General features: G+C 42.6%; 1 long non-coding RNA gene across 2 annotated transcripts in view; it reads left to right on the top strand.

Annotated features, from left to right (window-relative positions):
• Positions 1 to 25,023, top strand: part of LOC133152238 (uncharacterized) — a 33,278-nt gene that overhangs the window by 1,259 nt on the left and 6,996 nt on the right. The window contains exon 1 of one of the 2 annotated variants that reach the window (XR_009714095.1): positions 6,491 to 6,637. The exons of the other annotated variant lie outside the window; for it this stretch is intronic. This is a non-coding gene — a long non-coding RNA (uncharacterized LOC133152238). Of the gene's footprint in view, positions 1 to 6,490; positions 6,638 to 25,023 lie in introns of those variants that run through there. 2 annotated transcript variants of the gene reach the window in all.

Below are 25,023 nucleotides of genomic sequence, written 5' to 3'. Positions count from 1 at the left end.
TTTCTTGATGTCTCCTTGGCGGACTTATTAAAAAAGAAACTGCCAAGCTTGGCTTCGTACATCCCAATACCGTTTATTTGGCAACTTCTATTTCCATTCAGACTTCTTGTCATAGAGCGTTTGGCCAGCTGTTGTGCAGTCACCATGTCGTGACAATGGTGGGGGTTAGCTGGGCCATCCAAGACGGCGAAAACCATTCTCCTCTGCCTAACAATGGCCACGTGTATTAGAATTGAATGTGGGCTTTTGGATGTCCGTTCAGATTTAAAAATCCTTGCTCGGCATATCCGTTGGGACTCCCTCCCACACCCCACCAACCTTAGCCTATATGTCACTCTGATTTGTATCTCAGCGCTAACATTAACAAGGTGGCTATCACCAAAAGCGCTATTACCTTACTTTATGAACAATATGCTGCACCTGTACTTTCATGACTCCATTTTTTTTTTTTTTTTGTAGAGACGTCCCCAACTAGACCCCCATCTGACAAACATTTGGCCGACCGTGCCAGACGTCTCGTGGTGCACTCTGTCGAGTTCACCGCACAGAAGAGACGACGTCTAAATCAGCCAGCAACCCAAAAGACCTTCCATAAATTCTCCAAATGGGCTCGGGCGGGAGGGGGTGTTGAGGAACGTAAAGCACACCTGCAAGACTTATGTAAGTCTTATTAAACCATAAATTGCTAACACCTCGCCCTTCGCTTTGGAGCGGGGAATAAATCTGTGCGAGGTGGCTGAGGAGAAAGAGAGAGTGAAAAGGGAAGATAAAGGTAGCCAGACTGAGGATACTAAAGGCCTCACGTTCAAGCACTGCTGTTGGACGACAGGGTGGGCAATGTCGAGCCTCTGGGCCTAATCTAAAATGTGGGGTGGGGTGGAAAAATTATATATAAACAGGATAAAAGTTCAGGCCACAACTCACATTGACAAGAGAAAAGTGTGAGCAACACCAGGCACATTTGTAGGAAATCAAGAGTTCCTGAGTTCCAGAGTCCCGGTGAGTTCCCAACACGCCCACGCTCTCCTCCCCACCGGGTTGCGGGTCCTTGAATTAAACATCAAAGCGCACAGGAGCACCAGGGCCCAAGTGCCATAAATAACAGCGCGCCCGGGGAGGGGAAGGGAGGATGTTCGGATGGGAAGCACGCAGGTCGCCCAATCGCTCCACAAACTGTGTCAAAGCAAATTTATCTGTTCACAAAATGGGCCACGTTGTGTGCGGTTATCGATTTGCCTGGGCCATCTGTCTTCTCGGAATTGCGGCCACCAGGTTCCGGCATGGCTCGATCTTGTTCTCTGGAAGGCCACTTCAGGTGGCGCAAAGCCTGAGATGGCTAGATAGGGTGGATTTCCCTCGACATCCCAAAACTTGCTAATTGGGGCTGTATAATATACGTCTATGTAAAATATGTATGTATAGAAATAATTTTCCTCAAATATATGTGGATTTTTGTTAACACCACAAATAGCAGGATTCTACTGCATAGTTTTAAGTTGTAATATCTCCATCTACCACTAGATGACAGAATAACAGATGTGGCTTAGTTGCACTGGGTTTTACGCAAATCTTTTTTTGTGCGAATTTTGACACAGGTCAACCAAAAAACCTCAATAATATTAAGACTTGGTGTGAGTTGGTTTGTATGAAAAAAAAAATTTGAGCAGCAAATAAGTTGTTAAGTTGTCCATTTATGGTCTTACGGATATTTTTCAAAAGGCAATTTTCATCTTTTATTAAATCAAGAAGCATGTTTCCGGGGTGTTGGAGTATTTTTTCCACCACCATTTTGGTGGATCAAATTATCTCTTTGATGGAATTTCAAGTCACTCGCGAATGAGATACTGCCCGAATGAACTCTCCAGCCTGATGTCAGCAGACGACAGCGGAGCCGCTCTTTGGGCGAAAATGTCTGCCGAGTGCCGAGATGATGATAAACATCTCATTTGTCGCCGACACCTGTGCGCACAAGTCGAGGCCCGCCCTCCATCATCAGTTACACGTCCTCCAATTCGCAGTGTACCTCCACGTTGAGGAGCAGGCCTTCAAGCATGAGGCCCACAGCTGCTGCTGTGTATTTTTGTCAGGCAGGCGCACACAAACACACACGTGCGCTGGCTGGCATGTTTGTGGAGGGCACACGTTACTGGGTAAATCATCACAGCCATGGCAAACTGTTTTTCCCTCCATTTTATGAGGGAATGTAGCTTAGTTGTTATATTTGAAGTCTGCGCTTTGTATGCAGACTTTGCTTATTAGGACAGATTGAGGATGTTTGCTCCTGGTGTCTGCGCTCCTCCCATGCCCGTGCAGGACACACACAAACACACACACACTTTGGAGTTTGGAGATGGCTCTTTTGTACTTTTCATCAGAGGAATAAGGGAGCGTGTGTAAGTCTCAGGGGGTAAATACAGATGAACAGCAACAGCAGGGGAGTAGAGACTTGAATTTGAAGGGTAGAAGAAGGTTACTGTATTTCAGCACACAGCAGCCGGGGGCGGTTTTTATTATTATTTTTTTTTTCAACTCAACTCCAGATGGGGGAGGCGTCTGTTTGGGGTGAGGGTCTTTTAAGAGAGGAGGCCTTTATTTGTACAAACACATTTTTTGTCATATTTTGGGATATAATGGCTGGGGGGTGTTAATTCACTCAACTGCAGATGGGGGAGGCATCTCCAAGGTGAGAGGCGACTATTAGTTTTTTGTATGCTGCTTTTGAAAAAGTACTGAACAATAATTTGGTTTTAATGGAAAAAATGAAGCATTTTTTAGAAAGGAGATTTTCTCAAATGGTTCACTTGTCACTATGTGTTGCTGATATAGATAGGGGAAGAAAACACATTATTTGTAAAAGAAAAAAAAAATGCTTTTGAAGCAATTAAGTGAAACCTAATTGATCTAGTTACATACGTGTTAGACAATTTTTTTATTCTTGCTATATTTTGACAAACCATCATGAAACATGTTTGACCCCAGAAAACTGTTCCAAATTGTATTAAAAAAGAAAATCCATTCTATGTCTCCTTTAGTACATTTTAAAAAGGTGATAATTTCACTGTGACTGACCTGACCTTCTCTCTGTCACCCTGACTAAATATTGGTCCGCTCACATCTGGTGTTTTATGTTCGAGCCAAACTGAAAAGTCCCAACTTCCACGCCAACAAAATAGGTGTGAAAAGTACACTATTCCCATTTTTTCCCCCTTTTAAAGTTTGCACGTGTTCAGCTCAAATGGCCAAAACATGTCCAATGGAGAGACTCATTGAGATATTAAGCAACGTGATGGAATAACGTCCTCATATGTCTAATTTCTTAGGAGATAATGAGATTTGGGCACTGTCGCCTTTGTTTGTTTAATGTGACGTTAAATGGCCGCGCTGATCGGACTTCCCACCGCGATCTCTTACATTTGTCTCATCAGGACTGATGAGAGCTCTCCATCTTCACTATGAATGGAAGAAAGGGAGGAAGGGGGGCCTGGAGAATAATGATGATGACACACATTTTTTTCTCTTTTTGCTCCAGCCCCAATTACCCACTAATGCGCAATAGAAGCAGAAAAAATGGACAACCGTAATGTGCAAAGGAAATATCATTCCTTTTTTTTCATTGTTTTGATGGAGATGACCATGTTCCGTCCCAAACACCTGCGCTGCACCTTGACCCGTTTGCCCAAATGAACGCAATTAATGACAATTACCCCCGCAGGTGTCACAACAACGACATGTACTGATGGCGACCTATCCGGAGGCTGCACGTGCTTGTCTTCCGAGTCAATGCGAAATGATAACAGCTGGAACGCCGAGAGCCGATTGTGTACCAGAGTAATCTATTTGTGTTTACCTCACTAACCAGTCCTCACAAATCAGAATGGATTGACTTGGCCCGTTTCCTCTGGGATAGAGGCTGCTGGGGTGCTTTGAGCCATTAATGTGAATTTGCTCTAGAAATTGTTTCAGTGACAAGGCTTAGATGTTATTTGCGCACAGGTGAGAACACAACAAGGTTACTGAGGAATACGGCGTCCATCCTAAAGGACATTTAAAGTCCTATTTAGTTGCCTTTAAAAGTCACAGCTGTTTTTTTTGTCTACACAAGTTGATCAATAATAAATGTTTGGCCCTTATGTTGTTTTGTGGAGCTGAACAAAATCAGTTTAGTCTTCAATGATCTGAAAGTGAAAAATATTAAATATTTTAAATTTCTTACAAAACATTTAAAAATTAAATTATATAAAATTAAATATAAATATTTAACTTTCTAATGAACATTAAATATGTTTTAAAGAAATTGCAACATGTCAGGAATTAAATACGTTAAATTAAATTGCTAATATGTTTTGTTCCGACTGATATTTTCAATGCAAGTGTAATTTTTGCAGTTTCTCACAATGTGATCTTGAAACCAACCCAGAAACAGCTAGGCTTAGCTGAGCTATTCGGGGGGAATCCAAAATCCAGAGTCTCTTTGCAAATATTCTCCATGTTCAGGCCGAAGCTGCTTGTCTTCATCTGTTTCCGCAGCCACGTTCCTGCTTCGCTTGAAATGTTGCCGGTTGGGTCCACTCAATCTTTGCCAAGCAGCCACCGTGTCAGCTCGAAGATTGACAAAATAGATTCGTCCAATTACACCTCATCCTTTTCATCATTCTATGCAGGAAGACTGTTAACATTTCAAATAAACAGCGATCGTGTGTTAGCAATCCAGTGAAATTCTCCAGCTCACGGATAGAAATGCAAATTGTAAGCGACCGTGCGTGTGTTCAGTTAATCGTAACCTTCTCGTACGGCCAGATTTCCCAGTGCTGAATGACATTTTTCAGGTGCGGCAGTCAACTTTAACCCTCTTCCTCCTGTGAGGCCATGCCTTTCCCCGGGTGCCCGCATTAGCATAAAAGCATTAAAATGTGAATAGGAATTAATTTGGACTTTCCCCTCCATAGGAATTAATGGAAGTTTGTTCTGCCCGTACCCCTCAGACGCCTGCCGCTCCTCCACAGTCCATAAATATTAATATTAATACGGCGTCGCATTTAAAGGCAGCGCTTGGCTGCCGCCATATACAGAATATTATTCGAGATCACGATACGTTTCTCATGAGAAGTACAGCTGAGTGAATGCATTACCGTGCCGTTGTGATCTGTAAAATCCAATCTTCATACGGCACAAAAAGTTATTTTCAGAGAGACGGAAGATTAGCACCACCGAATGGCTGCTGTCTAAAGCCATTAAGCAGCTGGGGACTTTTTTTTCTTCCTTCTGCTCCTTGAAAGAGGAGAGCCCACATCTTGAGCTCCATCGCAGTCACACCGCTGTAGCGCTATTATCATGCCCGAGTAGATCATCTCGGCAGATAACGATTATCTTAGAGCGGCGCTCCAGTCCACTCGGCCGCATAATACCCACCGCGAAAAAGTTTTTGACGCTCGTTCAAATCACTGTCGTCACTTTCTCCTGTCTGCTCGCGAGGGGCCTTTGTCACGTCGCCGCGTGCCCTCGTGTGTTTTATCGTACGCTATCTATGACATTGCGGGGATTTGAAAGCCGGGCCTCGTAAACCTGGATAAGAACTTGTATTCAGCTCCAATTCACTTGAAAGCGAGTCTGTATACGTTTTTATATACGTACTTATTAAGGTCAAATACCAGGCTTCTTTTTGTGTAGTGCGCCGACTGTAGCGGGATTTTGAAACCAACCAAACCAATACGTGATTGTCTGCTACATTCTAACACTTACATACTGTGGCGATCAAATTTGACCTGTTGTGACAAGTGACGGCAATACAAATATCTCAAATGCCATCCTTTCGCTGTGAAATTAGTGATGGTTTTCTAAAGTGTACAATGTCATTCTTTTGAACAGATTGTGTGAATCAAAGCTCAACATTGACTAATGGCTTTTTTATTTATTAAATATTTTATTTAAATACTTATAACAAATGAATATTTATAGAAATATTTATAACTCAATAAATAACTTTTATTCATTTATTTACTTACTTACTTACTTACTTACTTACTTACTTACTTACTTACTTACTTACTTACTTACTTACTTACTTACTTACTTACTTACTTACTTACTTACTTACTTACTTACTTACTTACTTACTTACTTACTTACTTACTTACTTACTTACTTACTTACTTACTTACTGTAGGTTAAATCAAGTATTATTGTCGTAATGGTGAGCACCCCGAAACTGTTAAAAGTCCATTGCTGTATTTTGTATGGGACAGTGGTAACAATATTCAAGAGGGAGGTTGTAAAAGTTCTTGCAAGAAATACTATATGCATTTGTTAGTCTTTGGAAAAAAAAATGAACGGAAATGAGAAATAAGACATGAGCTTCTTCTAATGTTGTGCACCCCTTGGATCACACCCCCCAGGATTTTTATAGTATGCATTGAAGTTTCGAAAGTCAATCTCAATTTGTGATGAGTTGGGGTGGGTCAATTGCTTTAGCAGGTCCTCCCATCGAAGAGGCGTCGCTCTTGACAGGTGATAGCAGCTGCTGGGGGAGCATGTTCCTCAAGGTTGCTTACACAGAAGGAGTGAGAAGACGAACGGCTGCCACACTCTGGCAACGGCCCGTGCCTTTAATCTCGTCTCGGCCATCTTTACCCTTCACACGGTAAACTGAATACGCTGTGAGCCTTGGGAAGTAGTGCGAGAGTGTACGACGTAAGAGCAATGACAAACAATGCAATACGCAAAAGGTGTCCTGAGGGGGATTGTTTAGTGGGGATGAGCTACAAGCTAATTTTAAGTCAATAACGTGAGCAATAATCATATTTTAGAGATGAAACAAGAAAAATCTTTAACATTTTTCCACCTGAAAATGGCTGAATGTATAAAATATCCCTTACAGAATGTTTGTCGCTCATCAAGCCCCCCCTTTTCCCACAATTCCCATAAACGCTCATAATTGCAGCATTAAACTTGAGTTTATTATTTTCCTCCAGGTGCAGGTGTGCAGCCGATATGAGAGCCCAGGTTGCATTAACATACAAATTGAAGGGTTTTTTTTTCCCCCTACCCAACCTTCTTCTATTAATCAGGCAGGCAGCAGGAATCAAACGGCAACACTCCATCAGGCCCTCTAAATACATTTGGTGACATTTTTACCTGGCATTAGCATGATAGGGCAAGCAGAGTATAATGTAGCAATGATTGCTTTTCCATTGAAAGCACAAACTATTTCATTTTTCCTGTCATCTCAAATAAGTGTTAAAGAGGCTTTGGGAGGCTATTGTGCAAACGCCGTATGCTGGGGGACTCGGGACCACTGATGGCCATATTAAATAACCATTAGCGCCTGAGCTTAGATCATTGTGGCGTCCGCCTCCTCTGAATTCACTCGCAATGAGGAAGGCCGAGCCGTGCCAGCTTCCATAGAAACACTCCGGCCCCGACTCCATTTTTCCTCCAACTAAACGCATTACAACGGTAATTTTGTGACTGTTAAGATAACTAGCGTTAACAAGCACTTAATTAAAATGTACAATAAATAGCCGTCTGCAGCCTTATCTCTTCTCCAGAGCGGGTAGGAGGCTCCAATGCTCAGGCCGGCTGTTCCCCAGCTCGTTTGCAGATTAATTGCTTTTCTGTCTGGCAGAGACTCGCCTGCGCCGCAGCCAGATCGTAAATAGCCAGATAGGGAGTTGATCAATCAGGACTCTCTCTCTCTCGCCCGTTTGTGTCTGTGTATATTTCCCAACAGCGGTAAATACGCATCCGCTAGCTTCCGTAATGGGGCCAAAGCTCGGTTTGTCAAGATAAAGACGGGTTGGGGCTCGCAGGTTCGAATCCTTGGACTGCATCCCATCAACAAGCCAGTGTGAGCATTTGACTAAATGTTCTAAATTACATTTCAATTTATTGAATCATTGTGGAGACGATGGAGTCAAACACCTGCAGCGCCGGCTCACCGGTATCGACGAAAGAAGAGGAAAGAGACTAACTTTATCCAAGAGAAGATTAAGATTAAGCCAAGTGGCCACTGCGGAGGTGTAATAGTTTCCCAATTGATTAATTGGTATTGATGGGAGTGAGATACACGAGGAGTTGTCTCACATTGGGAAGTGTCAATCAACCACGATGTAGCCTCAATAACCTTACACCACAATGTGTTCCATTTTTGACACAATAGATTTAAAATAGATAGAAAGTAGGTCATTCCGTGAATGGAGAGATGACTTGCTTGTCTTCTAAAAAAAAAAATGACCCGGGGGTGTGGGGGCCAAAGGTTGATGAAACAAAGCGGTGCACTTATTTAAAAAATAGAATAAAAAAAATAAAATAAGAGTGAGGAAGACTTGTCTCGCATTGAATTATGAGCCCTGACTACGCAAACAGGATGTGACACAGAGGACACACGAGGCTCTTCCAGCAACTGGGGTCTTCCCACTCATGGGCTTCTGTGGGGGAGATTTATCATCTGGAGGTTAAATGTATGACTTCAGTGAAGGAGGAGGAGGGGGGTGAGGACAGGGAGCTACAAAAGTTTGTTTTCTTGTCTTTTGTGTGGAAGAACACGGCGCATGCAGCTTGCTTTACCTTCGGCCCGACCTCCGGAAAGCATCAAGGGAGCGAGCTGCAGCCACATGTCTGACGGGTAATGTGATCCCAGAGGCTTTGACCGCTCTTAACTTTTATTACTGTAAATACTCACACTGCCCCTGGCTGCTTTTATGTGCGCCTTGTGTTTGATTAACCCACGCTATACACTCGAAGCCCATTTGTACGCACCCGCCGCACAATTAAAGAGGTGGGTGGGGGGCCACGAAATGCTATAAAACCTGCGCAGACGGACAAATAAATATGGTGTCACATCAGGTTATGTCAACATAAATTCAGTGTTGTTTGTGGCAGCCATTTTAGTTTTAGTGTTTTGAATAAAAATGCCCATAAGTTTTAGTCATTGTACTAGTTTTGGTCAGTGACAACCCAAAAAGGTTTTAGTCAGGTTTTTATCACTTATAGTTTTTATAGTAATATTACTTAAAATTAATGTTTAGCGATAATTTATAATGTCAAAATGGACAACTTACGACTAAGTTGAGAAAATATAACGGTATTAACTCTCAAACGTGCACAATAGTTTGATAATAATCACAACACTAGCACCCACTGTGTAAATATACGTATATTTTTAAATCTTTCTTTCTGAGCAAAGGCCAAAATTTAAAAAGTAACCCTGCTTGTTCACTCAAACTAATATGACAACACATTCTACTTGCTGCCCGGCCAAAATTTCATGCATGTTCTGCACATAACAGTAACATAAACTATTGAATTGGCATTACCAAAACAATGCTAACTTTAGCCTACAGCTAGCTAGCAGCCTATTTGTAAGAGGAGTTATCTTTAAATCAACAGTACACCTGATTAAGATTATACGTCTGACCCTGGAATCAATTATTTCAATTTCCATTGTTTGCGATTAAGTAAACATGTCCAGAAAGACGAATACAGTTTCTAAAGTCAAACGGCGGAAGAGCAACTTGCACGTTTTGTCTATCCTTCCTCCGTCATAACTCATTGTTGGAAATTTACTACGGATGATTGTGGAAAATGCAAAATACATACATCAAGCATGTAAGGCCTACGTAGGACTTCGTGGCGTTCAGTTCATAACTCACCGTCAATGGAGGCTGTCAGTATGCATGAGAGTGGCTTATGTTAACAACTGAATTAGCAGCCAGCCACATGTATCCCGGTGGTGCCCTGTTAAGGGATCCCGCGGACACTCATGGTGGTCCGGAGGCCTGCGGGGGCTGTCTGGCAAGCAGATTAGGGCAGCGGCCGTTCGACAGCCACGCAAGCACTTATCAGCCCCACTTTGGCCGCCATGATTTATTATGTGAGAACATGATAAATGTATTTGTGAGCAACCCCGGGGGAGGAGGGGGGAGTTAAAAGAGGAGGGGGTGGACAGTATGAATCTTTCAGTTTGGACCTGCCGGATGGAAGCATTCCAACAGGAGGACGGGAGCTGTGATCGTGGCGAGCGAAGCATCCTGAGTCAATCCTCTCACCTTCCGGTCATAAATCAGACTGGAAGGAGCTCTCGCTGCCCTCTGGCCTGCGCTCCCGTCTCGCTTAACCTCGCTCTTGTCTGACGACATGCCCGTCTGTCTCCGGCCATGTTCACGCGTACAAACATCTTTGTGTATGGATGTACCATGTGTTTCTGCCTTTTGTCTTCATATAAACTGCGTATTTTGACAACTTATTCTAAATGTATTTCTTACAAATAAGGAAAGTTGCCGATGCGACTGTCTCCCTCACTCCAGATATTCACGGGGGTCAATGTTTTTTTTTTTTTCCGCCACAACAGTCCTGCTGGGTCTGGCTGATGTATACGTTCGGTGCTTGATACATTTATTAGGCCACCTGTCCAAAAACAACATGCAGCATCATGAAGTACTTCTTCCATTTTCACTTAACCATCTTCAACGCTACTCTGAGAATATTTCAGCACATTTTCCAGTTGTGCTAACTACTGCAAAAAAACAACAACCCTCAGATGTTTGTTTTCCTTAGCCTTCATTTAGTGGTTCCTATAAACAGCTTTTAGTTACTGTATATGTAGCCTTGATTGGACCATCCTCTGCCTGCTCATTGTGCCCCCGATGTTGTGACAGCCTGAGCAGAAACAATCAATAAGAAAAAGCAACAGTGGCCTAAGTGGGTCAACAGAGGAAGATAACTCACAGAGCGGCCACAGGAGACTTGATGGAAAACAAAAGGCTATTGTAATAGATTTAACTCCACACTTTCTTGTTATTGTTTGGACCTCCAAGAGGAAATGATGAACGGTTAGTTACATTTTCGGAGTGAGTCACCTGTGCTGACTGTGCGTGATTTGTGCGGTCAGCGCTCGCACATAAATCTCGCTGGCTTCTGGTGACGGTAATTTAACACAACTGTGCCTTTTTTTGCCATAAATAATTTGCCACTCATTGATTTCCAATAGTTGCGGAGAAATATACGACATCCACCTCAAGGGGCCGTAGATGTAACCGGCCACTCACTTTTGTGGTTACAGTTGTGACAGCTAGAAGTCATTTGTTGTGATCATAAGATCTAAATTTATCGGCCTTGAGAGGCTTCTTTGTGGGGATTTACTGCGTAGACGAGCCACTGTTTTGTGGGTTGGATAGTTTTTCACACATACACACACAAAAAGCGAATTAACTCACAGGTCGCGCCCCCACCAATCTGTCACTGTTACTGGTTGGCCTTATTTTTTGGTCACCTTGTGAGTGATCAAATTGTTGATTGGGTCGCATGCTGGCATCTCAGAGAGGGAAGGCAGCCACAGATGAGCTTTAATTGCTCTGTCTCGTGTCCACTTCTATTAGTTGCTCATTTAACACTATCTGATGGTGTGAGTCTCATGCACTTTTACAGAGTTTTGTGTGTGTGTGTGTGGTGCAACGCGTGGAGGGTACTGGACGTAAAGGGAAGCGGGTGGGTGTGAGACGAGGTGTGTGTGTGTCTGTGTGAGATAGAGCGGCTGTGATTGTGATGCTGAATCCAAAGTGTTATCTTGGCTCACACTGAGGCGGTGCTGTTGATTTCTTCTTGATCAATAAGAAGGAATCCCAGTAGAGCAAAGGAACTCATTTCAGCCTTTTCTCCACGGCTGTAGCTCTGGTTACCACAAATATTATACAGTCTCGACTTGGATGCAACGGTCTATTTTTTTGTCTCCTCTCAATTACGTTGTAATATTTGAGGATACATACAGTAGAAATGACTAAACTAAATACATAGGGCAATGTCTGTGCCTTACAATTCTGCATGGTTCACCTCCACAGTCTTGACTCATAGATGCCCTTAGTCTCATCTCGAATAAAATCACCATATGTTATTGGTATTACAATTGAAATGACAAGACATTGTCTTAGCTCTGGAGGCCACGGTATTGTAGTCAATCTACTTTTTAAGTGATGTCATAATAAAAATAATAATAATAATAATTTTGAATGGAATGGGTGGCATTATTTTTGGCTTCAATTAGCAAAATATGGTTTGCTTTGTTCCACTACTAACTTATAGTTACTGTATGTGAACGTGCCATTTTTTAATCGTTAAATTGTTCAGATGTACCTATTTGCCAGTGAGTGCAAATGCATCAATTTCCATTGTTTTGATTTTAATATAAAGCAATTATTTTGAGCTATATATTCAAGGTCATTCAAAATAATAACACATCTTCATAAAAGGTGTGAGGGGCATTCTATTATTTTTACTGACTGCATTTAGCTATAAAATAATAGCTTCTAGCAAGTAAAGAAGAAAAGGTTCTTTCAGCTAGTTCTGCCCACTCAGCAAATTCCCCTGTTATTTTAGGTTGACAACAACTGGATCCTATCTAAATGAATGGGTGAAAGCCATAATTGAGCTTTCACTGGTCACATGGACATAAAAGTTGTGTACTGTGTAAAATTACCAGCCAAATGTCATGTTACGTTTGTTGTGACTTGTTGCCTCAAACTCTTTTTCCAGTCGTTATATCCCTGATTGAAACTTTCGGTTTAGTCCGACTTCCTTTGCGGGGAGCAGTTCATCGGGTTTTCAGCTTCAGCTCCATGCCGGAATTTTATCCAGTGTTCCTCACAACGGTTGTGAACCTCCACTGTTAGCATGCAGTGCTGGTCGAGGTGTCCGAAATTAATGGAAGTTGCTCATCTAGTAAAGGCTAGCTGCTCGATGTAAGCTAGCATTTGCGAGATACAGGTATGTATTTGAAAAAAAAAGATAAGTATATGCATCATTGTGTCAAAAATGGCTAATGGAAGGTACGAACTGGTCTTTGACATTTCTACTATGCATCGAAAATCCTAATGTCAGCATCAACACCGGAGTCAGCCCACCTCAGCACACGAGGCTTTACAATGCCTCCCGTCGCGTTTCGCCCTTTGACTGACATCTGTTAGGCCGCGGCGGTGAGCCGCGGCGTCGACGCGGAGGCGCTCAATGCCTGGGTGTCGCTCCCGCGACAGTCCCGCAGCCATTAATTTTAGCCTCCGGAGTGGTAACAAGATCCGACGTGCACTCCCCTCCTCCTCCCTCCCCTGCAGAGTGAGCCTCCTAAATATACATTTATTTTCAGAAGGAGTCCCCTCTCAACGTCAGGATGTGATGGATGTTGACTAATCGGATGGCGTGCGAGCGTATGTCCACTGTCAGGTCCCTTTCCGTTGGCTGAGTGGTGGGTGTAAATCTCCTGGAGGGTGATTTGTTGGTGGCAGGGGTCTTGTCTTTGGTAAGGATCTGGGAGATATGATACCCTGCGCTGTTGCTGCCTGAGCGGGTCTATCTTAAGATGCTGCATGGAGGCCTGGCATTCAACTAAGTCTCCAAGGCTTTGAGGGCGGGCAGCAGGAGGGCTGCCTGTGGCCTACACTTACTCCAAGAAATACTTGTCTATTCTTGCCTCTGGATGGTGTACACACACTCATAACATATCTCAACAAGAGCACGCAGAGAGCTCACATGGGCTTAGGCATTTAGCACCTGCTAAATCATATCGGAAAATCATATTCATATTTTTACCGTCCTGTAATCTTTAAGGAAATGCTACTTCAGAATTCAAAACTGATTGGGTAAGACTGTATTTGTCTATATGAGACACATCCGGAGAAAGTTTACACAATAGATGAAACACACTCAGCCCTACTGGTCACTAACTTAAGAGCTGCCATATTTACTTTCAGTATCTGGAAATAGACACGGTCTTGAGAAAATAAGACAATGCAGTTGTGTGTTTGCAATCTTTACCACCTGCCCACAAGCATATGAAATGCAAATAAGACACTTACATCATCCAGATTTGTCCCCCAACCACAGCTCGACAAGCTGCTTCATGGGTGCTCGTTCCTTAGAGGATAGTCGCTGCGGCAGCTCGTAGGCCCCGACAGGGCAAGATGCTGGCAGCTCCCGGGGCACGGCAGATGGTTGAGGGGCAGGAAAGAGCTTCACAACTTGGCTGCCTTTGACCTGCAAAGACCACACACTGAGCTCTCCTTTATCATGTCCCTCTCAGCCTCCCACAGGGGAAAAACATGCAGTCAGATGGCTATTACGACTAAAATAAATATTCTGATCAAATGAATGGCTAGTGATTCTAAAAACAGACGTTTACAAACCAAAATATTAGATTTCTTGTGTATGTTGGGCATACGTTCACAACACTCAAAAATTCACAAACATTAGTTTTCCTTCAGAAAATCTCTCAGGAAATGACAGGTGACCCTCTCCGCTTTTCCATTCCTCTCATCCCGCCTCCTTAATCACATAGCAGGCGCCAGCCGCTCTACTGTCTTGTATCTACACATCGTGCCATAACGACCTGCCACCTCTACGATGCGCAAAGCGGCCTCCGGGCTGCGTTTCCTCTTCCGTAGCTCCACTCCACTTGCTTTATTATGAAGACACAATAGGAAACGGCCTGTGGCCCAGGCCAATTGTGCTCATCATAAATAATGCAAGGTATGTGTGGTTCCTCCAGGGTTGGAGGTTGAATATCTGACACACGGGCAGGGTGCAATGCTATATTACTTGACATATGTTTCCACATAAACCCATTTTCATCTAAAACACACCCCAACCCTTAACATTAGCATCTGTGTCCAAAAATTTAGCGCTACCAACAAAAACAAACATAAATCCTTTCGACCTAATCCCTCAAAGCAAGCCTAACCTATTATCACTCATCTTTTCCCACGTCTATCTTCCCTCTCTTTTTTGGGGTACTCTTGTTTTCCAGGAGCTACATCTTGAAGGCAGGGAGAAATAAATAAATATCGAAAAAAAAATACACACAAGGCTCCCCAGAGCCAGAGGGACAGCTTATCCTTATCGGTCTTCGACCTGCTTATTAGATCCTCCAGGACACTCCACGCTCAGCACTTAAACACCAGCTACCCTCTCCTCCATCTTTGTCGCTGTTTGATTCTTCCACTATCCTTGCACTGGAGGTTTTAATACCGCCTCTCACGGCAGACCTGGAGGAGAGCTTTACTCACGCTGATAGTGGGTGAAAATGGGCTTTTAGCTTTGTCACGTTTGTTTTATATCCTCAAAGACTTGAGTGAGCATCCCCATCGTAAGGATTGAGCAGTATCAGTCACTAGACGAGGATGACACATTTTATGACTGCACGATTTTCTCAATGTTTTGTGTCATATTTATTCTGATATATGTAATGTCTAAATTTATGTTTCACATTCAGGCCTAGCTAGTTTCCTGCTGTCATAGAATTTGGCACAGGTAGTAAACACATTTGGATGGAACAGGGGGGACGACCAATAAAACTTAACCCAAACTGTATCGACGCAATAAATGCTGTCCAATACCCTTCAAACTCTTTATCCTCATATGTAGTTCTCCCAACTCTCTTGAATCCCCAACGGCTGTTATTGTTTTCCTTTTTCATTTTAATTAGACGAAAACATGAAGCGGACTAATTGATATCAGAAAGTCTCGAACAACAATGCCAACAAAGCTTTATCATCAAGAGCCTGATCGTTCCAGCTGACCTTTATTGCCGGCGCTCAAAAAACATCCGAACACAACATCGACATCAAAGAAAGCCTCTGCGTGTAAATAAGACTGCCTCTTTTGTTCATGCAACAACCTCTGTCCATGTAATTAGTAGGACTATATACAAGTAAAACCCGAGGCTGGGTCACAGAGTTTTGCGTCGACCCCACGGGCAGATCAGTAGAAGTTGCGGACCTGCATCGAAGTGTGGATGCCGTCACTTTCAAATTGAATTACATACGAGTTGACACCCTATCATTACCTCGTCTTGGTCCACCCACTCATCATAGCGGACCCAAATCAACACGCCCCTGAGAGTTGAGGAGGGACCCGCCTCACGGGGAATGGTTGTAATAGCGGATGTGGAATTGTGTGTTAGTGTGTCGCCTCTCTTTGCCCCCACTAGCTCTTTTTTCCTTTGCCTGGGATGTGGAGATTTGTATGGCACGTTAGTCACACCCTGTGTGATCAGCATCTTTCTGATGAGCATAAGCATAGCCTGGAGTCAGGGGGGTGGGTGTCGCAGATGGTACAGTGTCACAGACCCCAAGAGAGGCCACCGGCTCGTCACCCCACTTTCCGAGGTCCCGAGGTCTCTTTGCCAAAGTATGTAGAGGTTGAGCGTTGACCACTGACCCGTGTTCGAGCTCCTTTTTAACCGGCTTGCCAAATATGCAAATTTATGCTTTATGGGGGAAAAAAATAATCCTGTTATCCTCTTCCGTCAACAACCTGGCGGGGATGGGTGGAGGTAGCGGCGGTGGGGCACTATCTTAAAGGCGCAAGCGGCACGTGAGCCCGGCCCCTATCATCACTGTGAAAGCGGGTTTCAGCCGTGACTCCATTGGTGTGTAATTTCAGGTTTTTGTTAATCCAAAATCCAATCACATACATGAGTGCAAGATCACAGAGGAGCGCAACAGGACGGGGCCTCGGAGGTGAAGGTGTCGCTACCCCACGCAAACATCACATTCATGATGGTGGAATGTTAACAACAGCCGAGAGCCAGACGTGTCTCAGAAATATACAGGGGGTCCTTCACGACCGTGACGACATTTAAAAAGCTCGTAAAGGTGCACAACATTTTTACTTATACTGACATTTGGCAATTTATCAATTTCTCTGCAGCTTGTTCTTATTTGTGTCACAAAACACTGGGGAGAGGCAGTATGTAATCTTACTTGTGTATTTTGATTTTATAACAATACAGGGAGTTTTATGTCCCTGAAACTGAAAAAAGATTGGAAAATTTAGTTTCATATAGATTAACTAAATTAAAAAAAAGTAAAATGAGCCTGGATATCAGATTCTTATTTTTTTATTTTATTCATTAAAAATCTACAAACCTTTAGATAACTTCCCATGACGATTTAAGACAATAAAAAAAAAAAAAAAAAAAATTAAATAAATAATTAAAAAGGCAAAAACCTGCATTGACCTTTTTTTATGTTTTTACACTGGAGTGCCCCGACCATTACCCTTTTTGAACTACTAAGTAAAATATAAATTGGCAAAAGTTGAATAGCAATGTTAGCTCTAACATTGGTACGTACACCAATATTATGTAGACCACTAAACTAGTTAATCAGGGACCTCTCCCATGATACACGGGACATCATTGCACTAGTTATGCCTATTCTGTGTCTTAAATTTATTTTAATTACTGTATTTGAATCTTATAAATAGAAGGGCAAACAACTGCGAATGTACCATACCAACTCAAATATTTTCGGCATTACATCTGAATTTTTGTGATATATTTGCAGTTTTGTTTTTGCACCCTCTTGTTTTTGCTGAAGATAAATGAAATTAATACACGCATTTAATATTGCAAACGCTGCCATGAATTATTGAGCGCTCTGTGGCAGATTAAAAGTAAAGCCTACAAACAAGAAAAATCAGTAATCACCAGTACACAAATTCAGGACAAGCCCAAATGAATTTTTAACTGCTCAGCCCCCCGTCGGTCTCTATGTGTTCTAGTTTGTTTGTCGGGAGCTGTTGAATTAATCTTGCGCATCTTGACCTCATTCACGCCTTTGAAGACGAATAACAGGCCGTCGGAAAAATAACAACAACAAAAAAAACACCAAACCAATAACATAAAGCTTAAGGTCTTCCACTAACTTGAACACACCACATCGACACTGACTGATGCGAAGCGGCGTGCCTGCTCAGGACAGACAGGCGCAATCATTATTACCGTCGTCATGGTAATCACTATTCATGTAAGGCAATTAACATAGCTGGTACCTACCATGCTGACGACTCCATTAGTGCGCTGTTAAAACAGTTATGGGCACACGCAAACACTCGCCGGGAGGTTTACAAATACTCAATGTATTATTGATACTGTGTGCTGACTATGCTACCAGTTTTTGAATCAATAACTTAGGAAGGAGTTTCAAATTCAATTTGGCTTTGAAGATATATGGTTTGGAGATATGAATGTCATCATGAAAGGAGAAAAAAAATCATTTTAATTTATAAACATATTTAAAGACTGTTTGGTACTAGTACTTTATTTGTGTTGTTTGTTTAAATGACGTCATATATCAATATATCAATATATTAATGCAATTAAATTCTCCTGTTTGGAAATGTGTTGCATGACTAAGAATACTGTCCGTTCATCAACAAGAATAATTGCTATGGGCAAAATCCAATTGGAATGAATTCTCATTGGTTATCTCAAGTTGTACATAGTGTCAAACCTCAATTGGTACTGTAGAGTAAAAAAGTATCAAGAGAGAAAACCATTTTGAGATACGATCCTAAGTAGAACAATTCCACAATAATTGTGATTGTCAGCTATGACTAAACCATAATTAAAGACACAACTGTAATAGGAATAAAAAAACTAAACGTCGAATTTTGCCATCAAAGTAAACTGGGCTTGATATCCATCTGAGTAAACAATGTGGTCCAGCTATGTACAGTCTGACTGTCCCGGCACGGGTTTGAACCCGTACAGTTAAAATAAGAAAGGCAATAAAAAGGATAAACAACCTGTTTTCAGTTAGTGACATATTTGCGGTGGCTTATTCCACACATGTCTCTCCGAACTTGATGCTGTTAAAACAATAAAAAAAAGTAGAGCAAGCTTCAGCCAAAATAAAGCTTACCAAGCCGTAATGTCAAAAGACACATTTGAAGCAATTTGGGTTCCTTGAAATACCAGCCAGCATTAATAGCCTCCCTCCGCTTCAGGAACACGTGCATCATTTTTGATAAATCCTCTTCTAAGTAACTTCGACTCAAATTGACAGATAAAAAGCGTAATAACTGTCTGCGGAAAATGTTATATGAAAATGGTGGACATTCAGGCAGCTGGCCTGGAATTTTTCGGGGCGCTAACTCACCCCCCCAAAAAAATACTTAAGTACTTGTAGTTTATATTGGTCAGTGAAGATGCTGTTGTTACAAATAAAAAAAAAAACAGGCAGATGAGTTAGTTCAAAGTGAACAACCGCCATCTTGAACCAAGCACAATTACAAAATTGTTTACCCAATGTGCACATATTGTCCGGAACACTGGTAACATTCAAGGACATCCAGCCGGGTACTTTTTGAAGGTCTAGCATCCATGTCTGTTCCGGTTTATTTCAGTCCTAGGTGTGAAACTCAAGGCCCGGGGGCCAGATACGGCCCGCCATAGCATTTTATGCGGCCGGCGAAGACACATTTTGACTTTGTGTCATTACTACAATTAGGTCGTCTTCAATTGTAAAAAAAAAATGGGGATATTGGTTGCAATTTTTATTACCGTTCGTCACAGTTACAGTTTTTACTAGTCTCTGATTTTAAAAATAGTTATCAGTTTGTTTCATTGCCTATACTGTATTATTGAAGATGTTGACAATCACAATGACCCTCCGAAGGAAAACTATAAGTACAATGAGGCCCATGACAAAAATCAGTTTGACACCCCTGATTTAAGTTATTTATGTGAAATTTTATGTAGCATTGGTGGGAACAGAGGACTGGTGATATGAGCAATTAGTCAGGATTTGTTTTTCTACTAACGGTGGAGCCATGGTCCGTGAGTTCGGTGGTTTCCATGCAGTAGATGACGGTAACCCACCCTACACCGCTGTGAACTGCAAACATGATAACTGCAGGTGCCATAATGGTGGTAATTATGTTGTGGAGAAGATCTTTGCGACGGCAAGCGATGACAGCCAGGGGCTTTCTCGCTTCAACCCTCATGAGCTCTTGAGCTGCTATAGATGAGATTGAAGGACAGCCAGCGATGGAGGGATAGCGTGTTCTGTAATTGTAAATGATTACCGTGTTTAAAATGTAAGGCTTTCTCTAGCAGCTGCTTGATTTTTTTTTCTACAGGGGGAAGAAGGGAGCGAGGGGGGGAAAAAAAGGCCCCTGATATAGATATTTCCATGCGGAGGAATGAAATATTAAATGTGTTCATTATACCGTCAATTTGCAGTTATTTCTCAATGCACACAGCCATTTTCCCATTTTCCCGGCTCTCTTATTGGCACGGCGCTGAGGGCCTGGAGAGAAATCTCTCTTTTATTATTTAAATCCAGCGCACGGGGGCTGAGCCAGGCGAATCATCTCACGTCTGCAAACCCACTCCCTAATTCTGATTGGCAGCTTTATGCACACTCAACGGATGGAGGGGGTTGATAATGCCTGTGACAAAGGGAAACTATCTCCTCCCAGTTATGTTTTTCATTGGTAATGGGTAAAGATGGAGTTTGCATGCGCACAATAAAAGTAGCCTTAATAATTGGAAGTGGCAATGGGCTGTGTCCCGGACTCTGCGGGGCCTGTCAACGCGGCGGTGTAAATTTCTTTGACGTGTTTTTGTCGAGCTAAAACTTTAATGTTGTGGGCGTGACCAATCGCATGCAAATGTTGTTTTCATCCCTCTGCCGATGAGATGACCTCTGTCGCTTCCCGGGGGAAATCAAGCTTTTAAAAGTATTTGATAGCTGTAACTACACACACACACACACACGCAGGCGCGCACGCACACACAAATATACAGTGCAAGGCTCACACACAAGCTCATACTGAATGTGCAAACAAACAGTTATCCGCCGAGGCCTGCGTATAATGGGGTCATGCATACAGAACCTAATGCAAACATATTGGCTCTAAAGTCAAGATACACACACACACACATACAGACACACACACTCAAACAGAAAGCATTAACACTCCACAAACGCACACACTGATAAATCATAAAACCATGTGGGAAATGTGAACATAGCTAGCATATGTAAGTAATAAGAATAAACATATATAAGGACCTTGGAAAATAATGTCAACATGTTTCCGATAGACAGCACAGTTAATTAGCCAAAAGTATTTGGACAGTAAACCAGATTTGACTTGTGTTTCCAGTCGCAGTCTGATGATGTGATGGCATTAAATTAATTTCATTATAATACAGAGGTGGCATTTCTCTATCCACCAATAAAAAGTCTGCAGAGTGTATTGGAAAAGTGCTTGGTTTGAGTCTGACATTTTGGACTTAATTTTCCAATTCAAATGCTTTTCTCAACATGATCTTTCGATCAACAGATATCAAGTGTCAGGCTCCACCCACTAACATATGCAACAACTACCTCAAGAACCTCAAGAAAAGTTTGGGTTGGATATTTTGATGTATCTCTTAGATATGTTGACTATGAAAAAAACGTAAACGCAAGCATGGGTACGCTAAACAAGAAGGCCTCAGCCCGTTACCTTAAATTTGTAAATCGGAAGGCACCGTAGTCCGTTACTAAACGACACTAAAGTCATAATTGCAGTAAATATTTGTATGACCATTTTCATGATATAAATCAACCAACTGAAACAAAATGAGAACGCCATAACATGCCTGCATGTGCCACGTGACAACGTACGTATCCCTCCGCCACTGCACATCATTCGCAACCTCCAAACATCACACACACAGGGACCTCTGTGAACATATGACCCATCGTATCGTATCCCGCAGCTGTTTTACAGGGTTGACACATTGATTCATTGTTCCGCCATTCGATACATGAAACTTCAACTTCCCGTACTAGACCAAAAATTCTATTTTCACGCGAGTATGACGGACACTCAGCCGGTCTTTGACAGGACAGACAGGCCGCCGCTCTCCAGAGAGGAACTCGAGTCTCCACCGCATCTAAATTGTCATTCCTGTACGTGAGCGTATACGAGTGTGTGTATATAACGAAGGCCGGCTTTAATAAAGGTCTGGAATAGCAGACTCTTTTGTACATTGTGAGGCAGCCGGCATCTGAGAGCAATAAAGTGGTGGCCCGTGGGTCAGTGCTTGGAGGATGAAGGAAGAAGATATAATCATACACACGGGACACAACACCTCTTTTTATGCTTCCTCCGCATATTCTGGCACAGGCCCTTCATAAGTTGGATATTTTCACTGGGTGACCTTTTGTAACTAATAGAGTGGCTCTCCAATAAGCGTATATTGTATCTTAAGGGGATGCGGCCATATTAGCCTGGGTGTGTTCGACGCGACGGGGGGGAAAACACATGCGCTCGCTTACGGGGTGTTCGGTTTATTTTTTATTTTTTCACAGTGGAGCTCATAATGACTTTTGGAACGTCTGCGGGAAAACGGAGCCTAAGCCCAGTAGGTTGACAGTCAGAAACCGCAAGCTGGAGCTTAGCCTCGGCACGGAGGAGGAAGCACACGCTAAATCCGTGTCCTGCCCGATGTCGACGATCCCGAGACTAAAGCCGAAAGATAAACACGATGGCGAAAAAACAATTTGAGACGATGAAAGTATTTTTGACAATGGTGTCTCATTATCCGCCATTAGGGCTGCTTTTCTTGGCTGGTGAGCAGCGTTTTGCTTCTGTGACACCATTGGACAACGGCCGTCTGCAGTGTTTAGCACCTGTTGTGTGTCTGAGACGAACACTTTATCCACCACCCATACCCTCATCTCCCCGCCCGTCATTACTGCGAGCTTACCGACTTATTTCGCCGCAGCGTTCGCACGTTTACACTGACTGCCACATCCCCTCAGGGGGTACTCTTCCTCTTCTTGGTGTTATTTTCTTCAACCTGTTCCCCCCAACAGCAGAGGTGGCAGCTTGTGCGTTCCGAAATGTAATTAGGTACAGAATTACGATGAAAACACGATTATTTAGTACGTACGTATCAAGATACCAGAAAAACCTACGTGTCTAAAATGTAAGTATTTGTACTTAGTTGCTTCTTACCATTGCTCCACACACCACCATTTCCCGCACAATACAAGTTACGTAGCTTTATTTAGGGCAGGTAATTATTAAAGCAGACGGCTCGTTTGATTCGCTCCTTGATAACACCTTCACCATGTTGTCAGAGAATGTAAACACGCCGCCTGCTCTTACTTTGCCACCTTTCATTTCGCTCATTTGTTCTCACGTCGCAGGTTGTTGTGTTGCCGCGGTGTCGCTAGTGCTCCCCCGTGGTAGCGTGCGGCGCGTCGAGCAGAGGTTAGCTCTGCGTTTTTTGATCTTAGCACGGAGATGCGAGTTGGCCTGCAGGCTGCGTGGCTCATTAGGTATGTGCCCCTCTGAAGGCAGGAGTATTTGTTCAGCCGCATGACAAGGAGACGTCGGCCGCCGCAACAGATGTGGCGTAATTAGAGAGGGTTTAAGTTGTCTTAGAGCCGTGTGGAAAGTCATCGGTGGCTGATAAGTTTACAACGGTGCCCCCCCACCACCACCACCCTGCCTGCCCCTCCTTTTGGCATACACATGCCAGAGCCCACTCATACATACACAAACGCTAGCATTATGTGCAAAGCTAATCAGAAAGGCAAATGTCACACAACGACAAACAAAGAAATGGCAAATAACACTTAGCACACATACAGGTTTGCTGTGCTGATATACTGGAAAGGACTTATGCAAACACACATTTGACCCGCTTGCTTGCAAAGGGTATTTACACTCTTTTGGTGTTTTGCAAAGTGTCCCAGGCTGCCTCTAGTGGTGAAAAAACACTACTGTACCATACTACATACTTAAAGTTACAGTGACTTGGAATACTTGTAATCTCATTTAAGATGAACACTTGGACCTACTATGTTACTGTAGTTGAAAGTTGGCCGTTATGATATTTTGAGAGCTGTACTTAGTTTAAAAATATGAAGAATCACTTCTTTATTGAATTGGGAGTCACTCAACATAACTGTACCCCAACTCCCATAATATGTTCCCTCATCGTCTCAGTATAATTTATACTAGGACTCAATCTAAATACTATATTGTGTGGTTCTATACATTATCTATTGGAATTATTCTTCACTCATTCAATCAAGTGTTTTAAATGAGACTGACATCCTTATTTAACATCGCGCCACAGTTAACTGCTGCTGCTACAAGATTTACTGTAAGCACTTTAATGCCTCAAGTGTCCCGTTAGTCAATCATTTGGGTCTTGAACCGCTCGGAGATAAAGATAGCTACTGATCATAGCAATAATCCGTTGTGTAGTAAATCAGAGAGATAATAGCCGATTTGTCAGCATGGGGGCCCGTGTAAAGCCATTAACTGCCTTTTGTTGTCCCTCAAACGCGCTGGGCAGTTCAAAGAAGCCAATCGGGTCAATCTGTTAGCTTTGTGAGTCCCGAGCTCTCGCACACACAATGGAGATTCACCATTTAAGTTTTATGGTCTACCATATTGTGTTTGATAGTAAAAGGGTTCTTTTTAACGCAAAACTAGTTTCTCCCTAAAGAATAGCATTACAAAACACATTTTAGTGCTTAGTTTGTGGTTTTGTTGTGTCTGTGTTTGCTAAAGCAAGATAGCAAAGATTGTGTATTCTGGTGAAAATAAAACATTCGGAAAGTTAGGGGGGGGGGGGGAATCTGCTCTAGACTCAGTTGTATCACGACACTAAATCTGACTGACTTGACTTTTACCAAAAAAAAAGCATTAAAGACCTGAATGCCTGTAATGTGACAGGAAGTCAGCCATTTTGGTTTGAAGCAGTTATTTTGGGCAAATTCCAGGGCTTGCACTTTGACTAGCTCTTACATGGGAATTTGCTCAAATCACCCTCAATTGGAAACAGGTATCATACACAGACAGGCAACATATTTTTTTGGGCCTACTTTATCTAAAGAGAGCAGAGTATAGTGTATTTCTCCCCCCCTTAAACGTCTACTGCATTTTAATTACAAGTGTTTGGAGGGCCATGTTGCATTTATGTAGTCCTGTTGGCATTATGCTCATCTATCATAACACTTGTGGCAAACATTATTGTGGTAAACTCACAAAAATGTATCTAACAATACAAGTTTTCACCACACTGTAATTCTCCCATGCAGTCAAATTAGCATTGATGGACTTTTCAATTTAAGTTTCTAAATTGCATCCATGAAGCAGACTTGAGGCTAATCTGTCTTCATCTTTCAACCTATTTACCTCCCCATTGCTTCTCTGATGGCACCCCCAGCTGACTCCCTC

The sequence above is a fragment of the Syngnathus typhle genome, linkage group LG4 (assembly GCF_033458585.1).
Source record: "Syngnathus typhle isolate RoL2023-S1 ecotype Sweden linkage group LG4, RoL_Styp_1.0, whole genome shotgun sequence".
Taxonomy (NCBI): Eukaryota; Metazoa; Chordata; class Actinopteri; order Syngnathiformes; family Syngnathidae; genus Syngnathus; species Syngnathus typhle.
The sequence above is the reverse complement of the archived record's forward strand: the minus strand, read 5'-3'. Positions and strand labels throughout refer to the sequence as shown.